A 26,216-nucleotide genomic window follows, 5' to 3' on the forward strand; every position below is an offset into this window, starting at 1 on the left:
TTGCCCTTCCCGCATTCCCCAGCATCGTTACCAGCAACACACCGCTTGCCAATGACTACAAATCTCCGCTATCGCTTACTCTTTCATTTCATCGTCCTCCCCTCACACCTACCTCCCTCTTTTCAATCTCACATCTGCCATCCACACAAAATCCCTCGCTGCCATCATAAAGGAAGAAGGATTTACCCCCACCCTACGTCCCAGCATCCCTCAAACTCCATTCTCCTCGCATCCTCCCCGTTCATCCTCTCCGGGCCGCAAATCCCTTCGGAATCCACTCTAACCCATACCCTTACTCACACTCACGACTTACCATCCAACGAAATGATCGATGGATTCTTCTCATTGTAGAATTATCCTCCGATTTTATTGGCAAATTAAGTCACGGGGACACCGTTATCCCCATGGCAGCGCCGGTTTTTCCCTACCTCCTATCTTTTTTTCCTTCCTCAATCCTTCCCCTCCTGAGGCACAGGGGGGTAAAAGTCTCGGACTTGGTTCCCAACCTTCGCGGGCCCACCCAGGGTAACCGTTCCATTCCTCAGACTCGTCCTTACAATACCCTTAAATCACTAAGCCCAAATACTAGCCCGTTTTGGCAATAAGCAGTGATAAATAGAGAATTAAAGGTTATATTGACGAATTTTAAAGTTTATCTAAAGAATTTTATGGTTTTACGATGGGTGAGAATGGCCAACAAATATTGAGCGTATGCAACCCGCGTACCAAGTGTCTGCCTGGGGTGGCACGCGATCACCCTTGGGGCCTTATCTCGAGAACCATCGGTCAAAATTGGAAAATATCTTAGGTGCAGCATTTAAAATGTCTAATGTTTCGTTGGTTACCATATAAAATTAGTTGAATAATGCCAGCGCCCTCTTATCGCCATTCATATCCCAAAAACAGCCAGAAATACCTTAAATCCTCAACTTCGAGTGGGATACGGCGTCTTCCCGTTCTCTAATTGCAATAATATTTTATATAGGATATTTTTACACCAGTTGGCAAAAAATGAGGGGTTGTCCCGAAAGGCATACGAAAAATCGAAAAAAAGGACCACCCCACTGCACACCTAATATAAGAGGGATAATGATTTGAAATGTGGGCGGGGGTTACTGGAGATTTCGGAGCCCTTCCGGAATATATGGAAAACAAGCAATGGCAAAGGTGGGTTCGAGGATTTTTGATGCTGAAAGCGTGATATTTTATATATGTGATTGAACGATCTACGGCCGTTGAACAGTTGACATAGAGACCTTCGCGGAAATTTGTTCCTTAGGGCAAACCCCCGAGGTGCGTGAGTGTGAGCGTGATTTTCCTAATTTTATAATTTGGTCTGTTTCTTGTGTGTGAGTGGGTCACTGCCGTATGAGGATGCTTCGCAAACCTGAATGTGTGTGTGATTGAGACCCTCGCGGAAATTTGTTCCTTAGAGCACATCTGCAAGGTGAGTGAGTGACCTGCGCGATTGTTTTTTTTTCATAGTGTTTTAGCTTAATTTCCGTGTATTTCCCCCCTGTCAGTCTTGTTACTTCCCACCCCGCACTTAGCCCACCAAAGAGTACGGCCTTTAGGAATTTATTTTCGTGATTTTTGTAATCAAAAACAGTAATTTTGTACGAGTTTGTATTATAATAGAGTATTTTTTATTTATTTACGCCATCTTGCTCGTTTTAGGTGCCTCTCTTAAAGGCTCAATCGAATGTAGAGTTGTAACCCGTAAAACCTCCCCTGAGACTACGCCACTGACTGAAGATAACGCATAAATTTAGGTCGACCGTGAGCATTGTCATTTTTCGTGACTTCTTACGTCCTTCCTAAATTTCTCGTCCCCTCCTCGAGCTACTCACATTTGCTGATTGATGAGAGAAAGTTTGACTTTCTAGGCTAATTGATGTGGAATGACCCTGTAACAACGAATTTAACATTCTGTTATAATGAAGACTGTAATACATTTTGAATATTTAAGGGATCTGTATTTTCATTTTCCATTTTTCGATAAGTCACTTACTTTTCGTTGAAAAAATTAACGGTCTTATCCAAATTTCGTGTTAGTTGATGACGTCACAAGTTCCTGATGAGTGACTCATAATTTCTTCAAGTCTACTCCCTTCCTCGCATTTGCCCCACATGGTTTGTTTGTGAACACTATCCTGAGTGTTTTGTTGAGAGAAATACGGTTCAGGTTTTGAAGGACGTAAGACAGAAGATTTATGGAAGATTTAAAAGGTTAGCTGATAGATGAACGGAGTGGAGACCTATGTTATACCAGTCTTCGGATTGTTGACTATTGATAATGATGAAGATGAAATGGTAGAGGTCAAGTATAGAAGCATAAGAAATAGACAAGGTCAATATTTCGATGAGGAATGAACAGATTGACATTTCGGGTCAGAGGGAATGATCCCATTGGTGGGTTCCATTTAATGATGACGGAATGAGAGAGGGCAAGACGTTTGAAACAATAAGTAGAGGTAATACATCTTTTTAACTCAAATCTATGGATTCCAGGGATTCTTGCAAGAGTTGCGGGTATAAGCCGTCGAAATCATATTTTAGAAGCGTTATCGATTCCTAAATATTTGGAACGATGGCTTTGTTATCAATAAACTTTACAAGAACTACCTTTTTTAAAGGCACGAATAAAACTGTTAATTTTTCATGAAAATAGTATGATTAATTTTGTATATTGTTCACCTTAACTCTGATTTTTGAGCCAATTTATATGCGATCTCAATTTTGAAAAAGCATATATGTGATACACGTCGTGAATTAATTGAAAATTACAAATAGGAGTTTTAAAACAGGAGAAAACGAGGGAATAGGCCAATGGCGGCATTTTGAATGTAAGACTTCAAATTGTTGGTGCACAATCCATGTGTACAAAAGTATATCACTTACTATATGATAGCGAAGAGACCCTTTAAAATAGATTTCCACGTAGAAAGTGGTCAGTCGGAAGGAAGAGAAGGATTGTTGGACGGGAAGGTGGTGGGAAAAAAGCTTTCGGTGCGAAGAAGGTGAGAGGGGTCCAGATTCTGCGAATGATGAGCCCCTGGGGGTGGGAACTAGGGGGCATTATGTACACGTCCTACCGTTTTGCTCCCTCTCGCTGAGGTTAGAGGGAAGCGCTCGAAGGAGGAAGCGGAGAGGATGTTCCACGCTAATACCCCTTCCGGGCTTTCGGAAGGAGTGGGACTGCATGGGTGGGCCTTCTCCTGCCACCGCTCCCACCGAATACGCGTGCGTTTTAAAGATGGAAGGACTGCAGGCACGCGATTTCACGTTATGGACGGTATGGTGGCACGCGAGGCGCAACTCTCTACAGCGGAGGTTTTGCGGAGAAGAAGAGGGGGTTACTTACCCATTGTGTTGGCGAGGCGATGAAAAGAGCCGAAGGTGGGGGATGGATTATAGATTTAGGCGAGTATAAGTGTTCCGTTACATTTCTCCATACTTACTGAGCGTTCAATCCGCAACTAGAAAGGAACTCTATATAAAGAATGCGGTCGTTCAACCAAACTCGAAATAGCATTGCATAAAAACAATGCGTTCGATGTAAATTAAAGACATGCTGAAAGGAAAAAAATTCTTTCTATTCCCGGTTTTATGCCACCATTTTCCAATTATAATACACGAATTTGGCCGCCCTATTTCATGATCATGTGACAAAATTAGATTTTATGATTCATTCCTCTTGCAGAGAGAACCATTTATTGAGGAAAATAACCACTCATAAGAGTCCAAACAGAAACTAACTGCGTTGTTAGGGTAGAGGATATAGATTTAGGCGAGTATAAGTGTTGTAGGCGAATCTACTCTTAGGTGGTGCATTTCTCCATACTAACTGAGCGCTCTTTTCTCAACGAATACGGAACCCTAAAGAAAGAACGAGGTCGTTCAACCAGACTCAAAACAGTTTTAGTAATACGGTACGTTTAACTTAAATTAAATATATGTTAAAACGAAAAAAATGGTCTTCATTTAGCATTTAGCATTTTAGGTTACGGTAAAATACACGGAAAAAATCCACTCATTTTTGACTTTGGTATTCTATTTTAAGGTTTCATGCATGGATAAGTATTACTTAAACAACCTCTTTTTTACATAAAGTGACTAGTGTTTCGATGAATAATCATCAGTGCATGATCAGGCGAAAATAGTTATTTATTTAAATTTTATAAGTTATCTACTTTCTATAATTTAAATAGATAATAATTTACGCCTAATAAACCGCTTATTGCGGAAAAGAATCGCTCACAAGAGTGTAAAATGCGTCTGTGTTGCTAAGCGATGATAAGGGCAGAAGCTCGGGGAGGGGTTTTATAGATTTAGGCGAGTAAAAATGCTGTGGGCGTATCTACTCCTTCGTGGTACATTTCCCCATGCCAACTGAGCGTTAATTTCCAATCGTGAAAGGAACCTTAAACAAAGAATAAGGTCTTTCAATGAGACTCGAAATAGTATTAGTTGCAATTGGAAAATAGGAACCTTGTTAGCCTAGTTATCTACGCAGAGGCCAGGGAAGCAAAAGGCTCGTGGTTCGATTCGGGGTCAAGGAGAATTTTTCCACAAAGCAATCATGAGAAGTAATTTGTGAAGATAGAATTAAAAATAGTAGAAATAAGATAAATATTATGTGAAAGCGTTTGATGCGTCTTCTTAATTTATTCCATGCGACTAGTATTATTAACTAAAACAACTTCTATTCGTTGTAAAACAACAAGGGCGAATATCCTGGCTTACAATACGACTGATATTCGAGCGAAGCTGCATAAGTTTTTCCCTCTCACACTTTCTATAAATCCCTGCTCCTCCTCGGAAGTGATTCGCATCTCTGAGTACTTAAAAAAGCACAAGCTCCTCCTCCTTTCCTCGCGCAAGCGATGTATCGCTCGCGATAACGGTCGACGCGACGCCTGGCTAACTTTCTGCTCGCACGGCATCGTAAAACAAAACGGTTCCTCTCGAAAGGGATCGCTTAACCCGGGCTGTTTATTTCAAGTCTTATTGATTACTGGCTACAGACACTGCCTCGGATGTGTCCTGGAAAAGTGAGAAAAGATTATAGCATGTCTGTAAGATAAAGATTTCGAAAAACGCTACTCTTAGTGAACTTTCATCTCCTCTTTGTCACTAAGGATGGAAAGTTTTACTTCGGTATAGTTCATCGTTCTCTCATAGACTCTTCTATGTCGTTTCTACTCTTTCAAATGGCATACCTATGAACGTGTACCTATTTCCGGTAAAATGTTACCATGCCATATTGTGACCGATGCTATACCTACTTACTTAAAAAACCGACTAGTAGGAAGATAGGTGTAAATTTGTGAAGATATTTTGAGCTCTTAAGATTGCAAATGAGGAATATTTATATGTATTTTCATCTTTTTCAGGAATTAACTCGCCATTATTGTCTGCGTTGACTTCCTTCCTGGTAACTTGGTCGTCCTTGACTTCAAATGTAAGTGAAACTATTCATTCTATTTTTGGGATGAAATATTTTACATGCACTTTCCTTGTTTACTTGGGTTGGAAAATATAATATCGATGTTAATTCATATTTTAATGGCTGAAGAATGGTATCATTTTGTTGGAGATTAGATAATTTATCTCAACTGAATAACCTATTTTAATCAAATCCATAAACTTTATCACCATCAGCAGAGATTAAGTATTGATTTAATCATTAAATTCATCAGACTCCCAAGTACAAATAAAAAATACATTACTTGTATAGTTTGCAATAAAATATTGTTATCCGATTTCGTAAAACAGTGATATCGAGGCAATTGTTTCCCATAAATATATTTTTAAAATCTAAATTGATTCCAATTTAGGTATCAAATCCAAATAATTTTTCATCTTATCGCTCTTGTCGAATTTCTTGGGTTGAAACCTCTTCACAGAATCCACACATCTTTGGTGGTTGTAAATGGGAAGAGACTTTCTGTATCTGCTAACTGTTTTAATTTATGTTGTCATTTAAATGCGAAGGGAAAGCTCAATCATAGATTTCTGAGGATACGTTTTCAACTTTGAAATATCTCAAGTGATATCCGTGACCAATTTCTTTTCATAGCATGTAGTGGCAGTAGCACAGAAATGAAGTGCGATATCTGGCTTGTTGCTATATTTGTAAACTATAATTGTTCTATGAGAAACATGTCTAAATTGAGCATACATACAAATGTAAACAACAATTGGTAATTTCCGCACTTTAATGTAAAACTCCACAACCAACCATTATTTCGACAGTCGCATGTATTTATTCCAAGAGCAAATAGAGGAGGAAAGGGCATATTCAAGTGGCGCGAGGGGAATGAGAGGGGGAGAGAGTTTGGATGAAAAAATGAAGGCCGATGGCATAAAATGACAACTAAGGGGTAAGGGTGAGGGTCAAGGATTATTAGCCGTAGGTAGGCTTAACTTTAACAAAGGTGAGTCATGGCAGAATAAAAAACACCATTACTCAGTCTTTCTAGGGTATTGGCGATTCCAAATTTTTCCATAAAATCTAATTCAACCCTTTTGTCATTACAATATAAAATATTGAAATGTAAAAAACAGTTTCGAAATCATAACAGTTGGTTGTGAAGTTATGTGTGGATATTACCATTGATTGCTTATATTTTATCATGGATATATCGCATTTCTCCCATGCCAAGCCCGAATCGATTTCATACATTTTTTATCCTTACAAAACTAGAGGAAGTGCTTAAACTCTTATGAAAATGGTATTTCTTCAGTATTCAGATTAAACCGTTGTGCTGAACTTGCCCTCTTTTAAGATTTTAGGCGTTAACGCAGTGAAATATAATGACTAAATCACAATTCCTTAATACCGCAGGGAACTTTGCGGAAAGACAGTGAATAGGTGGGAGAGAAAGAGAAGTTTGAAATTTCGACCGGCACAAGGAACAGGGCTGTCGAAATAAAATGGCAAAACGATGGGTTGAAAAGGAAAGCGAAAGGAAACGGTGGGACCATATACGTAAGGGCAAGGGGTGGGCAAAATGGACTCGGGAGTGAATTAAGGGGCAGCGGATGGGGAAAATTAGCGGGGGCCCCTGGGGGAGAAGGACGTGCGTAAAATGGGGTGAGTCGAGGTTGAAACAGGGCAATTGGGACGGAATTTAAAAGTCCTTTTTGAAATGATGGGCGGAAATATTGTGTGAATTGAAGAGAGGGAAACCGAGGAAAATATGAAGAGGTCGAGTACATTTAATGGCCTCGGATGAAACCTCCTTCCGGTAAAAAAATATTGTAAAGACATGGTTTTCGGACAGTTCTCAACATATGTATAATTGGCTATTAAAAGTGTACTGTGATTAGCCACGGTGATGAATTTTACGGAGTCACCCGCAATGCACGAATTGTGCAAAAATTCTACAAAAAATCATTTGACAAGGATTCGCCGATCCTCCGATTTCCGGTCGAGTGCTTTAGCCAGTTAAGATATCGAGGCGTCTTTGTTCCCTGTTGCGATTTGTGGACTATAGCGGACATTGTCCGGTCCACAAATCCATCTTGTCCAAACAGACCATCTTGTCCGCCGGAAAAGATGGTCTGGACTACTGAGCATCATTGTCTCAGTTTGTCGCGTCATATGCTTCTTTCTTTCCACGGAATAACCGCGCCGAAGGTGCGAATAAGAGCTGTACCGGTGAGCCTTGGCTCACCCCAATCAACCAGTTTACAATAATATTTACAATGACGCACATATTCTGTTGTTGGTGTAAAATGTTGTTTGTGAGAAAGAGAAATTTAAATTTAGAATTTGACAGTACTTTTATGCAATTAAAATTAAAGATAGCATAAGATATATTTTTTATAGCATTTGGTTTTATTATTATTTTTTACCTTTTTAATTTGTAATTTTTTTCAAAAATTTACATTATTATTTGCTAATATGCAATTTTTAAATTTTTTTGCTATTTCTATTTTTTACTTTTTTATTTTATTTAAAAAAATATGAAATGACAACAAAATTTGATGAAGAAACCTTTGATTAGAAGGAGGTAAAGACGTAGACAAGACTCATTAAGAGTGACTTTGGGATAATGGATCGTAACCGCAGATGTCTCTAATGAGAGTGTTATTAGTGCCCTTCATCCTGGAATTAAAATTAGGACTAGGTAGGAGATGAAATCATCATGGTGGGGTCATATGATCAGCAGGTAAGGCCATCTTATACACATAGTCCGGTATAGTCCACGAATTTCCTCCGGGAGGAATGACGCCTCGGTAGCTTTGAGCCGTGCCTCACTGTACGCTATCGGTGGAGCAGCTTGGTGGGTGGTGAAATCCTCCGCCAAAGGAAATGGCCTCCGGTCAGTGGGGGCCTAACATTGGTGGTGGCAAATGGGCCCACACATATGATGAGCCGTGTCTTACTCTACGCTACGGGTGGTGAAATCCTCCGCCAAAGGAAATGGCCTCAGTAGGAGTTCAGTGGGAGCCTAACATTGGTGGTGGCAAATGGACCCAAACATATATAAGAGAATGTTTGTCCGCGAGCGGTGTGCATTGTTTTGCTAAAGCTTTTGTCGAGTGTTTGGGCGTGGGAAGAGCTGCTCCCGGGAGGCGACCAAAGGCACCCTTTTCGACCACCGCTGTCTCCTACATCCAAGGTAACAATCCTCCATCCCTGTTTGTAACCTCGACTTTTCCCTGAGTCTTTTAGTTGGTTTCCTGGCTACCACAGTTCAGAAAGGTGTTTTTTGTAAATCGACCGTTTCTTTTGTTATTATAGTATTTGATACTCGTGTTCAACCGTGCCTTTTTTCTGTGCTTACACTCCTCCGCATTACCCCGGGCCCCAAAGTACGTTTCAGCTTAACTGACTTAAGGAATCGACTGTTAACCGGGGGATCCGGTCTCGAATCCTTGTCAAGGCGAATGCTGTTTTCTCTTTGGAATTTTCGCACTATGTTATTCACATCGATTAAGGACAAGATTCTCAAGCATATTGTCCTTGCCAACATTATGAAATTTCTAGAAAGACTAAACTTCCTTCATTGCGTAATATTTCGGAGTCTGCCTCATGAATGACGGTGAAATATATATGAAACACCATGAGGCATAATTTCCCTGGACCGGGAATCGAATCACGGACCTTAGGCTTACCGGGCTACTGGAACCTGGATCGCGTAGTGGTCTGTGCTGTGACCAGGAAAGATAGGGGAATATTTTACTCATAGCAATCATGTCTATTACTATGTGGCTTTCAGCAAGGTTTCAGGGAGGGTAGATCTTGCGAAGCAAAGCTCGTGATATTATTTCAAGTGGCTCTGAAATCGGACACATCGTGAGGAAAAGTTAACTCTTTTTTCCTAGATTGGAATTATGCATTCAACACGGTAGTTCATAGATTTTTTTTACTCGTTACATTCATGCGAGTTCAGCGAAAAAGAATCGCAAGATTAGGAAATACTTATATGTACTCTGAAATACAATTATTGGATCTAAACGAAGTCAATCAATGGAGCCAAGATTGAGGAATCTTGGCTCTTAATCTGGCGCTTAATCTGAGCTAAGGAATTTAATCCGAGCAAATTCACGGCAACTGCTTGTTAGATTGTTGCTTATTAATTGCTTAGGAAATCCAAGTATCACCATGGAAAATAACGATGTGCGATTCGTCAATCGAGATTGCGGATAGGTTCTGGTTGGTCATTTCACTGCGCAAGAACTAGTAACACAGTGGTTGAATCAATGAATCACGCATTAATTCTTAGATTTAATGGGAAGCTGATGTAGTTTGCTAAAAGCCACCAAGTTTCAATTTTTTAAATCTCGATAATAACAAAACTTATGATAATGGGCTCAAATTTAAGTTGTTCAGTGAAATAAATGGAAGTTTTTGTCGGATTCGTTTTCCTTTTAATAAAACCAATAATAATAGTGAAGATAAATATTTTTTTCTGTAGTATATCATGTCAATAGATGGCCCCTATGTATTGGACTCCTTATTCTATCCTGATAGCTCTTTGCGTTCGCCCCTGCCTCCCATCACCCTCCATCCTTTTACGCTTTTGTTTCAACGTGTATCGAGTGCTTCTTCTGAAATGTTCCGCGGCCACCTCCTTTCACATTTCCCGATCGGGCGGGCGGCCTCTATCTTGGCGGACCCTGTTCATGCCGCTGGACCCGTGCTCGCCGTTTTATTTCCAAATGTCCGCACTCCCCACCCCACTCCTTTTAACCTTTTCCATCTCTTCCTCCCTTCCCCCTTCTCCCTCATTCAGTCATTACTCTGGAATTGATATCTTTCGGCCCATTCAATATAGTCTCTCCCCTTCCCATTCGAAAGCTAACGCTGCCCCGTCAAAAGCCTTCCTCTCGCTCCCACCTTTTATTTCATTCACGTAGCTCCCATTATTTCGCAATTCCATCCCTTTCCTTTCCAACCGAAACCCACCCCTGTTCCTCCCGCACACCTTACACGAATGCGAATGCGAAAAAACGCTTATGCGAATTTGGTGAGACCGCATCCCAGAGGGCTGAGTTAGGGTTGTGCACCTTGTGGAGGCCGTTCTATTTTTTTAACCAATCCATAGATTGGTCTTCTAATATTATCCTAGGAAGAGAAGGGCCTCAAACGTAAAGGAAGGCCCTCAACCCACCTTTCTGGGATGATTTCACCCAATAAACTCTTGCCCTTTTCGGTCCCTTAGACCTCCTTATCCACATATGGGAATTTGGTGAGTCCGCATTCCAGAGGGCTGAGTTTAGGGTTGTTTACCTATTGGAGGTTGTTCTATTCTTCGTGGTCCCTCCGTACAGGGGCCTTCTACTATTATCCTAAGAAGTTACGGGCCCCGAAGGTAAAGGAAGGCCCTCAACTCACCTTTCTAGGATGTGGTCTCACCAAATTCCCTTCACCTCTTTTCTGACCCCTCCTACTCCTTATCCGCTTACGGGGATTTGATGAGTTCGCACCCCAGAGGTTTTAGTTTAGGGTGTCGGACAGTTTGGAGGCTGTTTTATTCATTGTGGCCATTCGTAGAGAGGTCTTCTATTGTTATCCTAGGAAGGAAGGGGCCTCAGAAATGAAGAAAAGCCCCCAACAACGCCTCTCTATCCACCTTTCTTGGATGCGGCATCACCAAATTCCTTGCAGCCCCCAATCCCTTGCAGGGTATCTACTCAGTTACGTATATTCCCAAGTTTTTATTTCCAGTTATCCCGATTCATTATAGTTATTCTACAGTTTAATTCGCAGTAAGTGACACTCTTGCTTTGTATTATACTTTCAGTGCATACAGAACTACATGAAGGCCTTCTACTCTTCTGAAAATTCTTTAAAGTTAGAGGCTTTCATTATCCAGTTAAGTTATAAAATATATAACTTTAAAGGTACAACCCTAGATTTTTCCGATTTTTCCAACAGATTCTCTAGTTTTCCCAATTATTTCGCAACAAGTTCTAACACGTGCATTTAATCACAGCGCTATGCTTTCATTTGACCGGGTGGCGGTCAATTTCCTGAAAACCCACTAGAGATTCCTCTAAACTAAACTCCTCTTCTGCCTTTCATTTCATCCATATAGCTTCCATTTTTCCCCAATTCCATCTTTTCCTCATTCAACGAAAAATACCCTCTTTTCTATCCCCTCTCACATGCCCTTTTACTCCCATGCAAGAACTCAATCATTACACGTTGTTAATCACGATTTTTAGCGGTTTTCCTGTTCGGTCTACATTTATTCCTCGTATTTGTTGAAAAAAACTGTAGAGATTTGTATAAGTTGAATGTGAGCGGCACTATCTGGAAATATTTGGAAAGTCGAGGAATTTTATAGTTCCTGTCTGGGTAATTCGAATGGCGATCTAAGCGAGCCTGACGTAATGGTTAATATTGGTTTTTAACGTATAGGTAATCGTCATAATTGGATAATGTAATTTAAAATCCATCCTAAATGTAACTTATGATGTTTTCATGATCATTCAAAGAGATTTCCCAGCGTAAGGATTTGAAAATGCCATCGTAGATGTTTCGTTGTTTTCAGGTCCATTTCAATGATGTAAAATCAGAAATTTTCCCGCTAACTCAAGAGAGTTCTTGAGTTTATCCCGAATTTTACCTATAGGTTGTAATTCGCAGATTTTACCCCAAATGAACCGAATTACCCAAGCATGTTGCAGACCTACTATTTGCTTTTTAACTACTTCCTAAAATCCTGCTGCCAATCCACCCAGAATACCCTAATCCCAAATCCACTCCCAGATTACCCTCATTCTATCCTCCAATATTTCCCACGCTACCCTTATTTAGACATTTTTCGTCCTCATACCACCTATTTCAGGAATTCTCCCTTCTTTTCCCTCCCAAATTTCATTTATTCTTAACCTTATTTTTTCAAATCTTCGCACCCCCTTGCATTTTAATTTTTTCCACTCGCCTTCTTTCCTGTTGCGCCTTTCCCCTCTTACTCATATTCCATTCACGTTTTTGACTTCCTGGCGTCAATCTGGTCTTTTCCATTTTCTCTTTTATCCTTGTATTACGCCTGATCTTATATGTCCTAATCTCTTCAGTTTCTCCGCTTTCCTGCAAGGTATTTTATCCTTCTCAAATCCGTTAGATTATTATCATCTCTTTCTTAATGGGCCATCTTGTGCTATTTCCTTACCGTATTTACTGAGTATTTAACAGAAATCAAATGTATACAATTTAACTAAGAAGATAATGTGGTGTGCTCGAATCAAATGCAATTTCATAGTGTTTCCAGTATACTCTTCACATGCCATCAGTCTTTTAGCTCCGATAAGTTTGTTGTTCCCTGAAGGGAGGGAGTTAAAACTTCAGCTTCTGTAAAATCAATGGTGGTGGATATAAGTGTTTATTCATGATACTAGATTATGCGTTGGTTGAATTCGGTGCCAAAGACTCATTTAGCAATCAAAATAATCGAAAGGTGTAGAGGATTGGCAAGTGACGCAAACGTAAATTTACGCATCTGAAAATGATATCAAGTAATTATTTATTTATTTATTTTCATACCACCGAATACAGCTCGTTATTCCTAAACATGGGTTTGTAACCCCGAATGAAAGAATCCTCTACCGTAAAAGTATGAACACTAATGGGTGAGAGATGACATGTTGTTTTTCCCTTAATTTTCTAGATTAATGAACGTTTGATATTTTTTTTCATTGTGAAAAATATCCAGTGGGCAGTTTTAAGGAGACTTCATCGTGAGCTTGACATTTTTTCTGTCTCTTCCACTGTGTCCCTATGATTCTAGGGTATTCAATACCATTTTTATACATTCCCTCTTCCCTTTACGTCAATTCATCTAGTATTTTTCTGGAGGAAATAATTTGAAAACGATTCTCAAGCTCGCTCCTTAATTATTCTTGTTAATTATAACATAACAGTAACAGCCATAATCAAATCAAGCCCAGTCTACTTTATGGAACTAAAGGTCGCATTAATATTTCATTCAATTTAATGTCTTAATTACGAAGGATTCCGTCGCGTTACATCAGGTTGAGGGAAGGCCCTGAATTTTTAAACAAAGGAATTATGTTCTTGGGTGAACTTTTTAAAGTTGGTCGTTTCACACTTCGTGAGCGCTATCCATTAAGAATGTATTTAGTTGGCATTATATAATTTTACGAAAGGAGATCCATCCCTCAACGTCAGGCAGAGAACAAATTTACTCTTTTAGTCCATGATTTTCATACTGTGGCCTTTATCTCACATTTCCACTCCTCTAGCGTTTTCTCATCTTCATATATTCTTATTTAGTGAGCAACTTATCGAAAAAATTCTTCATTTTATGTTGGATACTACCCAGGCTTTCATAAAATAGTTTTCCAAGGTTGTTACAGTAGCGGACTCATAAAAAAACTCGGGAGGGGGGGGGGGGGGGGGGGGGGCGCAAAAGATGTCTTGATTTACCTTTACCTTTTTCCTAATAAAAAATAATCAAGTCGCATGCAGAGTTTAAGAAAATTTTAATTAAATTATTACATACATATACAAGACAATGCCATCTTATGATATAAAAAGTTATAATTCTGGTTCTGTAACGTTTGGCAATAGCTCGCAAGGGGGGGGGGCGCCCTGTTCGTCCCCCATCTATATCCGCCACTGAGTTGTTATAACATTTGTCAAAGCATGAATAATTTATGCTTTCAAGATAAAAATCGAGATAAGCATCCGTGGCAATAATCTGAAAAAAGTGAAAGCATATATTGGCTCAATTTTGTATAAAAAATAAGTTGTTACTAAGTATAATGCCATATCTCGCGGCACTATTTCAACAGGATCAATTGTAACTTTAAAAATAGTATGATAAAGATTAAATGCTCAACATCTTAATCGCGATACAAATAAAATTTAAGCCCGTCAATGAGCTAATGTTTCAGTTTTTTTAGCAAGAGAGTCACATCAAATTAGTTACATAGAAAATTACGTTACGGTGGGCTCAAATACCTGGAAGAAAAGATTATGCTTGAAATGAGAGAATTGAAATTTAAAAATTATTTGTTACCTAACTTGCTATATTTTTTTGTTTTCCATATTTGAAAGATGCAATTGGTGTTGGTTAAACCTTTATAGTTATACTAGAGAGAAAATCTTGTATTGCATTGTGCAGTCACTGATATGACACTAAAAGATATGAAGTACTGATCCCTGACGGCTAACACGTGAATAAAGCGAGAACAGGATGCGATACTATTCATAAAACAATGAAATTTCATCCCCTGAGCGACTCGACCATAGCTTCACTCAATGATTATTGTATACTGCGAGGCAAACAATTTTTCAACATACATTCCCGCTGTTTCTCAAGGATTTGTGGGCTCGAATTCACAGACAAATTCAAAGAATACTGACCGCCCTCCATATCAGTATTTACCTCAGCACAAATATATAGAAAACCGTCACTAATTTTGCTGTGGAACTGTCTAAAATAGGTTGTTGAAGCTTTCCATAACTTAATGCACTTATTTGAACATTTTTGAAGACGATAAAAATAAGCCCAACGATGGAAAGAGACGGGTGCGCCATCATTAACATTGGGAAATGGCAGTGTACAGATTATTTTAACTTTTCTTCACCCAAAAAATATGCTAGATGTAAAGATGTATCGTTCCTTTCAAATTTTGAGTCATTCTGAAGAAACGAGTTTATGTAGTACCAGAATATTTCATTGGCATATTACTAAAGACTACCAGTATGGCCGATGCACTACTTCATTCATCCGCACGACGCCTTAGGCCCGTTTCACATGGACGCGAAAGCTACGCTCGCGGATAAGGTTCCCTTGACGTTAATGGAATCTTACACATGAGTGCGGACCGTCCGCACGCGGATGAGCCATTCGTGAGGCCCCTCCGCCCCGCGGATCATCCGCGCGCGTAAGGCCCACAGAGATAAGTTTGTGCTTACACATGAACGCGGAGGGCTGAAGCAGATTTGTCAGTGGAAATAGAGCGTGCTTGGTGAAAACAACACGAGTGCGTCTATTCGCCTTGTATAGTGAATTAGATTTTCTCCAGTGGTATTCTGTATTGGGCAATGGTTCAGCGAGGGGGGGTTGTTTGAGCGATATAACCCCTCCCCCTCCCAGAGCTCAGAATATTTTGTAAGGTATACCTGTGTTACTTAATTGGATTAATATTAGGTACTTATAGAATAGAGTGAGGACTAAAAAAATATCCCTCAGAAGGCCATAAAACTCAATATTTTGAACCATTTATCTTAACTTTTTTCCGACGGAGGATCCCCGCACTTCCCGGTTACCCTGGCGGGTATGCCATACCCCCAGACACCCCAGTATTGGTTGCGCCTGAAACCCCCCTAGCCATAATTCCTAACTGCGCCCCTGGTATTGGGAGTAGGCATGCGAAAATAATTGAAAAAAATTATATTCATCAACACGTAGCTCCGTAAATGTGGTCACACCGTGTGAAACGGGCCTTAATTATAAATATAAATAGATTAATAGGGTAGAAAAGAATGGAATAGGAACCGCAATAGAAATAGTACGTGGACAGCGGTGCTGTGATAGATGGAAAAAAAGCCAAAACCCAGAGGGTAAAATAGCGGCCTGACAGGGACTCGAACTTAGAATCTCCCAGCTGCCCCTGTGCCACCTATTTGTTACTCTCGTGGGACAAAGCAAAGGGAGTTTTTTGTGCATAAATCATAGTAACTAAATCTAAGCGTCCTGGTAGCGCAACTGGTAGAGCACCCGACCGGTTACTGGGAGGTTCTGGGTTCGAGTTCCAGTCAGGCCGCATTTTTACCCTCTGATTTCCGGCTTTTTCCATCTACCACAGCACCGTTGTCCTCGTCCTTTTCCTACTGTATGTTCCTATCCCTACTCCAATTTTTATGACAACATTCGCAAAAAGTGTTCGCTTAGAACAGCGCAGTCGTGAACCTTCCTCCTTATCCTCCTTCTTTTCATGCACTCCCAGCTTCCTCTACGCAGGCCTTCCCTTGGCAGATTACTCTCCTCCCAATTAACATTCCTTCCTCATCTCCCCACTCCACTTCCCTCCTCACCCCCCACCACCGCCAGTGCTGCCCCCTTTAATTTCTCCGCTTTTTTTATGGCGCCTTTTTTATTTGCATTCCTCGCCCTCTCATTTATATTAGCTTATCTCCGGCCCTTTCCCTTGGGATCAAAATATTTACTCCTGGAGAGAGGGAGAAAGAAGCACACTCCAGCGGTTAGATTGCTTTCCGTAATAATAATAAAGCCGTTATTTCCCGTGTACTAGACTTTTCATATTCACTTACCGGCTTTCTTTTTTTTTCATTAAAAAATTTTCCTTTGTTTACGACGTCAACTTTTTTATTATTATTTAATATAACCTCTTTTTTCCGGTGACAATGACTCCATCTTAATGAAAAAATATTTTATGGGTAGTTAACGAGAGTTAACCACCCAAAGAGTGCTTTAAATGCTGAGCAGGAAAGGAGAATACGACGGAATGAATAAGCGGAAAGAGGTTGCTTTTATATCGTTTTCCGGTTCGATAATTGCTTTTTTTTTCTCGGAAAATATGAAACTGTTTCTATGATTTTTTGGTTCTCTAAAAGGGATCGGATTTTCTTTTCCAAAAGAGGAAAAGGATTCAATAGGATAGTGAATTTGGAAAGCCTGGGATACCTCTTTTTCGAAAAGTCTATTTCAGTCGAATTATCTCAGCCATTTTCTCTCCAAATGAAGAGCTGCATGCGGAAGTGTACAGCGAGTTATTCCGCGCTCGGACATCAAATGCCTTCTGGGAAAAATTTTACTTCCATTTCGCTCTAATGGAGGAAATAGGCTTAACGGAAACGTTCGTTTCAATTTTTCAGCGATAACGATTTTTTATCAGGGTCAGTTGATGTTCCTTCAGAGGCGCTTGGTTCATGTAGAAGAGCAAATAATGAGTTCCATTCCAGGATTTGAAGTCAAGATTTGGTTCCTCTGTCATTAGCCTTTTCCAATTTCCTCGAGCTACAGCAAATAATGGCCTTATTACGCTTTCATTTTTACGGAGAGAATATTTATTTACATCTTACATCGTCTGTTCGGACAAATGTTTTCCCTAATAGAAATTAAAGTTGTGGCAACTTTGAGATATTTTGGATCAGAGCACAGTTGATTATTAAAAGGCCAGGAACCGAAGATTAGTACTGAATAATTGGTCATAGAAGGTAGGCAGATACGAGAGGTTAGCTTATCAATTTAGCGCGCTGGAGGAGAAATTTCATGTAAGTTTCTTCGCTATAATTTACAGACGCTACTGAGCAATTTATTTAAATATATTTTCTCTTTTACTTATGCCATTAATGTTTCGTTTCCATATTACTGAAAAAGTGACGCTGAATTAAAAATTAATTATTAAATAGCTGTCTATACTTTTCATATGCCTTATTAATATTTTATTCAATATACCTTTCATTTATTTCGTATACCAAGCTATATGAACGTTAATATTTGCTATGGAATAATTAATGCCTCACGAAAATTCTGGGAAAAGCATAAAAGTGTATAATTGATTAATGAACCTTCTTTTATGGGGTAGTAGTTTGATAACATATACTTTCTAAGCCCATACTCTTAAGTGGTTCTAGTGGCAGTTCGTTTTTGTGTTTTGATTTTTTACAAAGTTATATCTTATTTCAGTTTTATCATGAAGAGAAACTTCCACTGACTTATGCATAAGAATGATGATGCTGTAAATAAGATTAAGAGAGGATGATACATCAATTACGGTTTATAGCTATTAAATCGTAAATGTCGTTCCTTCATATCAGCCTATTAAAGTCATCCTAACCCAAAAACACGTTGGGTTGGATTTCATTTGACATTTCCCGTAACGACATCTTGTGGGACGTCTTCTGTAATAACGATCCCGTAAAGACTTGTGATTCATTGTTGATAAAAATATTGTTATATCCTGACTCATTTTTCAAGCCGATTTGATCTATTCTATTATTTTCTCACACTCTTTTTTGATGCGTGGCTATTTAGCTAACCGATTAAATTTTAATAGTATGCACACTGTCGATTGTTTTGGCCGTTTCGATTCACGATCTATGCATCTTCTTTGTGTAATGGCTGGCTTTGGCTCAATGCGACCCGGTCCGTCTTATTCGCTTTAATTTTGGTCAATGCTCAAGTCTCTGGAATGTTCCATTATGCCCGCACTGAGCTGATTGTGCTTATACGGGGGATAAAATATTTGGTTTGAGGCGTGTCTTGGTGTAATTGCTTCATTTTATATAAAACACTTTGTAAACTTCTCATGAGATTTTACTAACGATCATAAACATGACAATGTGCGACATCGTCGGGTTTAAATACAGGTGGAGTATGGCATTATATACACGACGGTTTACTCTATGACCTTTGACCCCATTATGACGCTTGGAGGCAAAAAAATCGACAATATGGATCTTTGAACTTCAAAAATGACTTGGCTGCCCCTTAAAACCTATGGTTCCACACGTTGGTTGTCATATGGCCCGACGGTTAACTCTATGACCTTTGACCCCCTATTCTCACCTTCGGGGGTCAAAAATCAACAATATGGATCTGTGAACTGCAAAATCGACTTTGGCACCATTTAAAACCCATGGTTCGATACGTTGGTCCGATGTTTACCTCGAAAACGTTTGACCTCCGTATTAACCTTTGAGGTTAATTAGTGGATAATAAGGACAATACCGTTGACTTGGGCACCATTTAATACCCATGGATCGACACCTTTGTTGGTATGACATTCTTATTGCCACTCTTATGACCTTTACTGTGACCTTATTGGGTCAACGGTTGAATTTTCGCAAATAAAAGTGTTATTTTCGGTTTTCTCGTGTCCGGAAACCTAAGATCTGACATCTTAGTCAATGAAATTCAGACTGTTTTCTATCTCGATTTTTTAACATTGAAACCCCATAATGGCAAATTCAAATTTTTGGTTTGGACCCACATTGTGAGGTCAAAAGGTAAAAATTATAAAATTTTACTCAAACTCGTCAAAACATAGGACCTTTCCCCATAAGTATGCCAATTTTCATGAATATTACTTGATGTGAAATTACTAAAATTAGAGGTTAAGAAAGACAATTGACCTGTGGGACTCTCTGTTCATTGAGTGAGTAGGGGTAGCCAACGTGGAGAAGCCAGGAAGGAGGGTATTGTGGTACTTAAGTCATACAAAGTTGCCAAATGGGAGCCATGCATGTTACAAAATTACAAAATGGAAGGCACACAATGAAACAAAAAGGGAAGAAAACAATGTAATGGGAGGCACACGAGCATAAAATGGGAATAAACTTATAGGGGGGTATGCATATTAGACCATCGGTGCGTGTGCACTTTTCAGAAAAGAATGGCGCACGAGCGGAAAGTTCTGGAACGCCTGAGGAGTGGTCGGATGTCGCGATTCATTAAAAACTGCAAGCACTCGAGGTTATTTCGTCAAGCGTTGTATTGCGCGTAGCGGTTGCCCAAAGGTCCTTAATAAGGGAAGCTCTATGATCGACCCGGAGAATCCGAGGGAGGTGATCACTCTTGTCCGAGAACCAACAGTCTCAAATACACTCATAGCGGAAAACTCCGTTTTATTAATTTCTCACCTATACTGTCCCTCCGATAGGACCACCTTCTCAAACCGGAAACCCTCAGCGTCCGTTATGATCCTAAGTCTGAGTCGCCCCCTTGTCGAGCTGTCCACGAGAGGACCCCACCATATAGACCTTTTAGTTACAGTGAATAATGTGTTATGGAGGAAAAATAATAATCCCTTGACAATTATTTGTATTTTAGAGATTGTTGAGAAAGAAATAACTAATTCTAGCAAACTTCTTTCTGCAACAATGCTATATTATCCTCACATATTTCATCAAAATGAATGAATTGAAATACATACCGATCTCATATACGATTTTTCCCCTTTCTCTCTCAAAATGTTTTGAATTTTGATTTTAGGGCTTTACTGTTACGAATGAAAATCCTTTGGAAAATAGCTAAAAACATTTCGAATAAAATGTGGAAGAAGCGGAAATCATCACAGGGAATATTTTGGATTTGGCAGGATTAAGTAATTGTATAAGGTGTTCCTTATTTTGCTATGGTGGTTAATCATTTTACGATATTACGAATAAGCTATGCAATGCTAAGGAGATGAAAAAATTTGGATTTGAAGAATTAAGAATTTGATGATGGTAACAGCGGCTGATCCAGGATAGAGACAAGGGGGGACTAAGTAGCGGATAACCTCCCAGCAGTAGTGGGGATCCGAACAAATTACTATTCTATCTAGTGTAAATTGGATATACAAGGGAGGCCCCCTTAACCCCACCTCATAGATCCGCCACTGGCTGGTAATACTCACTCTGCTATAGTTGTATTTTAAGAGATTGCATAAAGTTTTTTCAATGCTTTTTATGAGATTAGATGACTTGTATTGTATGCATACTAACTTTTGCATACCATAAAGCATGTTTCTGAATTTCCTTGTTATTTTTAACTACATGTTTTGCATGTCCTATCTTTATTGGTGGAGTGAGTAGTCAGCAAGTTTTGCCTTTGAATGAATGTGGTAGTATAATTTGCTAGTATGCGTAACGTTTTTGGACCATGTGGTGTGCATGTGGGAATCTCATTGCATGTTGAATGCTGGTGATTGATCACTCCCTGCCAAACGCCCTAGAGGTGGTTGGCAGGGCATTCTGTAGATGTAGATGTATATTTAAGGATAGGTAAGGAAGAAGATCATCCTTTTTAAAGACATTGTTTCCACCAAAATGGTTAGAACTTCCTGCATCAGTACTTCTCCATAATCATTAGCCATTTTATCTATAAACGGATAAGTTATTACAACACACCAGCGAGAATGGAGGAAAATTATCGAAATAGGCTTGAGATTCGTTTTGGAATGAAGATTGTAAGTGAATGCTTCTCCTGTTGCAGTTTAAAGCTGCCAAATCGCACGTAATATTTCTCCCAATCAGCCAATTAAAGTCATCCTTTACCACCACCAATATGTTCGGACCTTCGAGCGTATCAGGGCTTTCCCGTAACGACTTCTTGAGGGAGACCCTTTTTGCCATATAGGCCCTCTCACCCGCTATCCCTTCTCCGGAACGGTTTTGCTATGTCCCTTATCACTATACCCCTCCAGCGGTCCTTACCCCTTATACTACCCTTAGCAACCCGTTCAGCTCTTCTTATTTACGGTCCTGCCCGTGTTTCGCAAATTGATTTCGACCGAGCTAAAAACAGTGCACAGTCCGGGACCCCGAAGACGTCCCCCCCCGGTCGCCGGGAAAACCCCTTCTCCCTTCAGCCCCCCTTGAGTCCCAAGCGGCAAACTCACCCCCCCACCACCGTCAATTAGGACACACCCTATTTCTTCCCGTTAATTTTTTTTCTCTTTTCGGGGTCGAATCGTATGGGGTAGGTTTTATTCCCATTTGGGCTTCCAGTGTGTGTTTGGGATCGTGGCGATTAATGCCTTCTTCGTATTATTTTCCGCCCGACCTTTTTTTGACGGACGGTAATTTATTTCTAAAGTCTACTTTCACCGAGGAGCTAGTTTGCGTGAGTGACGGGCATTTTCAGTTATTTTATTCCATTGTGGACGACGTGCATGAATGTGAACAGTGATAAATTAATATTTCAGCTATAAAAATCAGTTACTTTTGTTTATTACAAAGGGTTCATTTAAAAAATATGTATTTTGTTTTAGCCTTTATATATGAATTTTTGGGACTTGGGTTTTGCCATTGTCAACTAACGTGGATTGTCAAAATAATGATTTGAAGCCGAGGGGTACAAAGTAATTATTTCTAAAAACAATTTGGTACAGAAATCGACGTAAGAAGTTTACAAAAACTTGGTGGCCAAGCGGTACGAGGGAGTCTGTTATGTGCTGACATTGAATGGAAAATCAAATTATTATTGATAAATAAGTTGATCTCGTTGTTTTCTTTATCTAATTTCTACAGCTACCTCTCTTTAGAAAAAATCTCTCCTACCCCTTGTCTTCTTGTATGACATGATGAGAATAGCGAGATATTTATTTTCCAAGGCATACTATATTATTTTTCTCCTAATTTAACGATTTTCGTGAATTTGAGTTATGAATTATTCATTTCATGGCCATATAATAAGTTACCCTTTTTACAAGAAATAATGTAAATGGCTCTATGTTGAAATAATAAATTTGGTACCTATTTTCTTTCCCTGTCACAAAATGTTATTATTCGGTATATGGTTGCTGATGGTCCATCAAAAGACGCGGATCATCAAAATACTTGCGTTAAATAACAAATATTTTTGCGCCAAAATCACCTATATATTTTTTATTTGTGACACTGCACATGTTTTTTAGTAGTTTAGGACACTCGTATAAAGATGTGAACCTGTGATTTCACCGTCCGTTCGCATAGTCTCACCTTTCAATATATACCTACCCATATCCTGACGTTTATTAAGGTTATCACGGGGGCGGTTTTTTTTTTTCAACCTCCGATCTCTCAGCAAAACCACCATACAAGCGAAAAGCAGGTACAACGGAGATAGAACAATCGCTCGTTCTCAGATTACACATTGAAGCTATTTTTGACCGTAACTTTTTAGTTTAATGTTAGTTGCTATCTCATTAACTACACTGCCTCAATTGATTTTCCCGCCAAGTGTGCACTGCGTAGTGATAGCCAGAAAATCCGCCGAATGGCTTTAAAATTGACATGTCTTGTCCTTTATGCCGATAAAAGAATTTTCATAAATTCACTCTGGCTAAAGTGTAAATACTATGAAGCATTACGTTCATGCCTAATCAAAACAAAATAAGACACATACTGACTTCTGGAAGAGTTCTGATCCATGAAAACCCCCGCCATCTCAGCGCTGATGCAGTCAAACTGCTCCTTGAGCAATTTCAATGGGACATTTTTGAACACCCGCCGCGAAATGCCGACCTAGTGCGGTGGGACTTCCATCCTAACGCTGAAATGAAGGTGTGGCTGGGAGGGAAGCGTTTTCAAACAGGCTATGAGCTTCAGGATAAATGAAAATTTCATTGGAAGTGATTGGTGGCAACATTCTATGAAGAAGGTATAGTAAAGCTTGTCCACAGGAGCAACCAATTCCTCAAGCGCCGAGGCGATTATGTCGAAAGGGTATGACAAGTGTGCTCAATATTTAGCAATTAAATAAGAACATAATTCTGACGATTGTTTCTCGGGTTTGCAGCCAGGTTAATGCTTTTATACAAGCCGACGCGTCGGCTTGTATAAAAGCGACGTTTCGGGAGACGACTTGTCTCACATCCTTAAGGCTGTGTTACTTTATGGAAGTCCCATTTCACACTGAATTTCAATTTGATTCAGTGCGAAATTTCCTTTTCTATTCTTGCCATCCATTTGTCCCTCGACGATTGTCTTCATCAGACCATCATGTCTCAAAATGTGAAATATAAGGTTGTTCCGTCTTCTTATTAAGGTTTTCATGAGGCTTCTCTTCTCTCCTACTCTTCTTAAGACTTCCTAATTACTAACTCGGTCGATCCATTTGATCCTCACCATTCTTCTATAGCACCACATTTCGAAGGCCTCTATTCTTGCTTTCTCGGCTGCTGTCATTGACCATGCCTCACTTCCATATACTCCAAATGTACGTTATTATAAATTGTTTCCTTACTTCCATATATAAGTTTCCCGTGGTAAGCAGGTCTCTCTTTTGGTGGAATACTCATCGCTTGGGCTATTCTGGTGGTAATTTATTTCTTGCTTCTCCCGTTGCTAGTTATCCTGCTTCCCAAAAGACAGAATAAATCCACCTAATCATAAAACTACTCAGTAGTCTAAAACAGTTCTTCTCAAATGAGAATAAGTAAAAATTTTGGAATGCATATTTTCAACAAAAATAGAAAATTAATTCTTGCTTGCGGTTTTTCCTCTACATTGTGGCATGGAAGATGAATCTGTTTATTATTCACTGTCAAATTATTTCGCTTGAAATAAGTTTTGATTGCGTAAAGTTCTTAATGTCTACAACTGCATTTAACAGACAGACGCTCCGGTTTTTATGTTAGTTAAAAAATAACGTCACTCGTCCTCTTTATCCCCTTACCGCCTATTGTAATGATCAAAGGAAGAAAAACGTGAAAATACAATCAAAGCAGCACGGAGAAGACCTTCGGGGCTTCGAATAAATGGCTTTCTCATCAAGGCGTATTATGTCCCCAAAGTTAGAAATAATAAAAATTTCTCCTCTGCAGCAGCTTTTGCTGCCTTTGATCTAATAATTCGATGAGGCGGGATGTTTTATTTCTCATACTCGAACATTTAGATGCTCACTTAAGTTTAATTAAAAAGGCCGTGGGTCGAATATTTTATTTTTTTATTCCTCTTTCGCTATCGTGGCGTAATATGAAATTAATGCTACAATTTATCGAAAGAATGCGGGAGTTGGATGCGGCACTTGCCTCATGTGGCCAATGACTGATTATTTTATCAAAAAGAATTTATATCCGAATCGATAATACCGTGTCCTAAGAAGGCTAGTCATACAGAGTGTTTGAGGAAGAATATATATAAGCATATTTTGTCCTATGATCATGGCTGTTACCATGGGAACGATATTTCTTGGTTGACCAACATGTGAAACATTTTATGTAATGCTCTGGGTTTTTGATGGGCATAAAATTATTAACGCTGGACGAAAACGTGGTGTAATAATTGTCTGAAACAATTAATCTCAAAATGGGGGAGATTGCGCAATATTGTCGATATTCACTCAAAGCTCACGTTTAATTAGGGTGAAAGATTAATTGTTTCAGTCAATAATAATCGCACATTTTCGTCTAACCTTTCCAACAAAATGTTTGCAGTAACCAATGTATTGCAGCCCCTTTTTATAGGAAAAAATGCTTAAAATCCCTCCCCCTACTAGGATAGTTATGCTGGGCTTTTCTGGAGGAATCTGTAATATTTCAAGAGGTGGTTGGTGTGAGAAATTTTAGCATTGTTTGTCCTATGAAAAAAGGGTCGCAATACATTAGTTACTGAGCCTTGGCAACCCCAAAATTTTGTTGAATGCAGTTAGAAGTTACCGCAAACGATTTTTCTTAGATATTCAGGCATTTCGACATTTTATTTAAAACCCTTAGACGCTGAAGGTGCCGATTTTTTTGGCTTTCATTTTTCGCTATAAAATGCTCACGGTTCTGATATATGCCTTATGTTTAACTGTATATGTTTAGAAATGTAGTTTAATATATTATGCAAACAAAACTTTCTATTTTTTTATATCAAATTTGCATTTACTAAATTTATAAATAAACTTGTACATTTTGAACTACCAACGAAATTATTATAACAAACTATTTTGTCTCTTCTTTAAACTTCTTTCTGAGCTTTCTGGGAAAGAAAACGAAATTTTCCTTGAAAGGAAAAGAGTTGTTAATGTAGATTATTAAGGAAACTTAATAATTAAGGTTGGAAGAAAATTGCGATAGTAATTTATTGAAAAATTAATCTTTAATATTAATTAAACTAGAGCTTTGAGTGAATTTCGAAAATACGATTTTTGGAGATTAATTGTTTCAGACAATAATTATCACTCTTTTTCGTTCCGCCTTTATTATCTAGTGTATTAAAAAGTTAAGGGTGTTTAATAAGATGTCGAAAAGGCTGAATAATCAATAAATACCGTTTTCATGGTATCTAAAAGGTGCATCCAAAA

The 26,216-nt window shown here is 39.1% G+C and overlaps 1 protein-coding gene across 1 annotated transcript in view; it reads left to right on the forward strand.

Annotated features, from left to right (window-relative positions):
- LOC124168911 (lachesin-like) overlaps window positions 1-26,216 on the forward strand; it is a 1,190,944-nt gene that overhangs the window by 354,145 nt on the left and 810,583 nt on the right. The window contains exon 3 of the mRNA XM_046547298.1: window positions 5,397-5,464. The gene's annotated coding sequence lies outside the window, so the exon portion shown is untranslated. The remainder of the gene's footprint in view (window positions 1-5,396; window positions 5,465-26,216) is intronic.

Source organism: Ischnura elegans, chromosome 12, assembly GCF_921293095.1.
Source record: "Ischnura elegans chromosome 12, ioIscEleg1.1, whole genome shotgun sequence".
In the NCBI taxonomy this organism is placed as follows: Eukaryota; Metazoa; Arthropoda; class Insecta; order Odonata; family Coenagrionidae; genus Ischnura; species Ischnura elegans.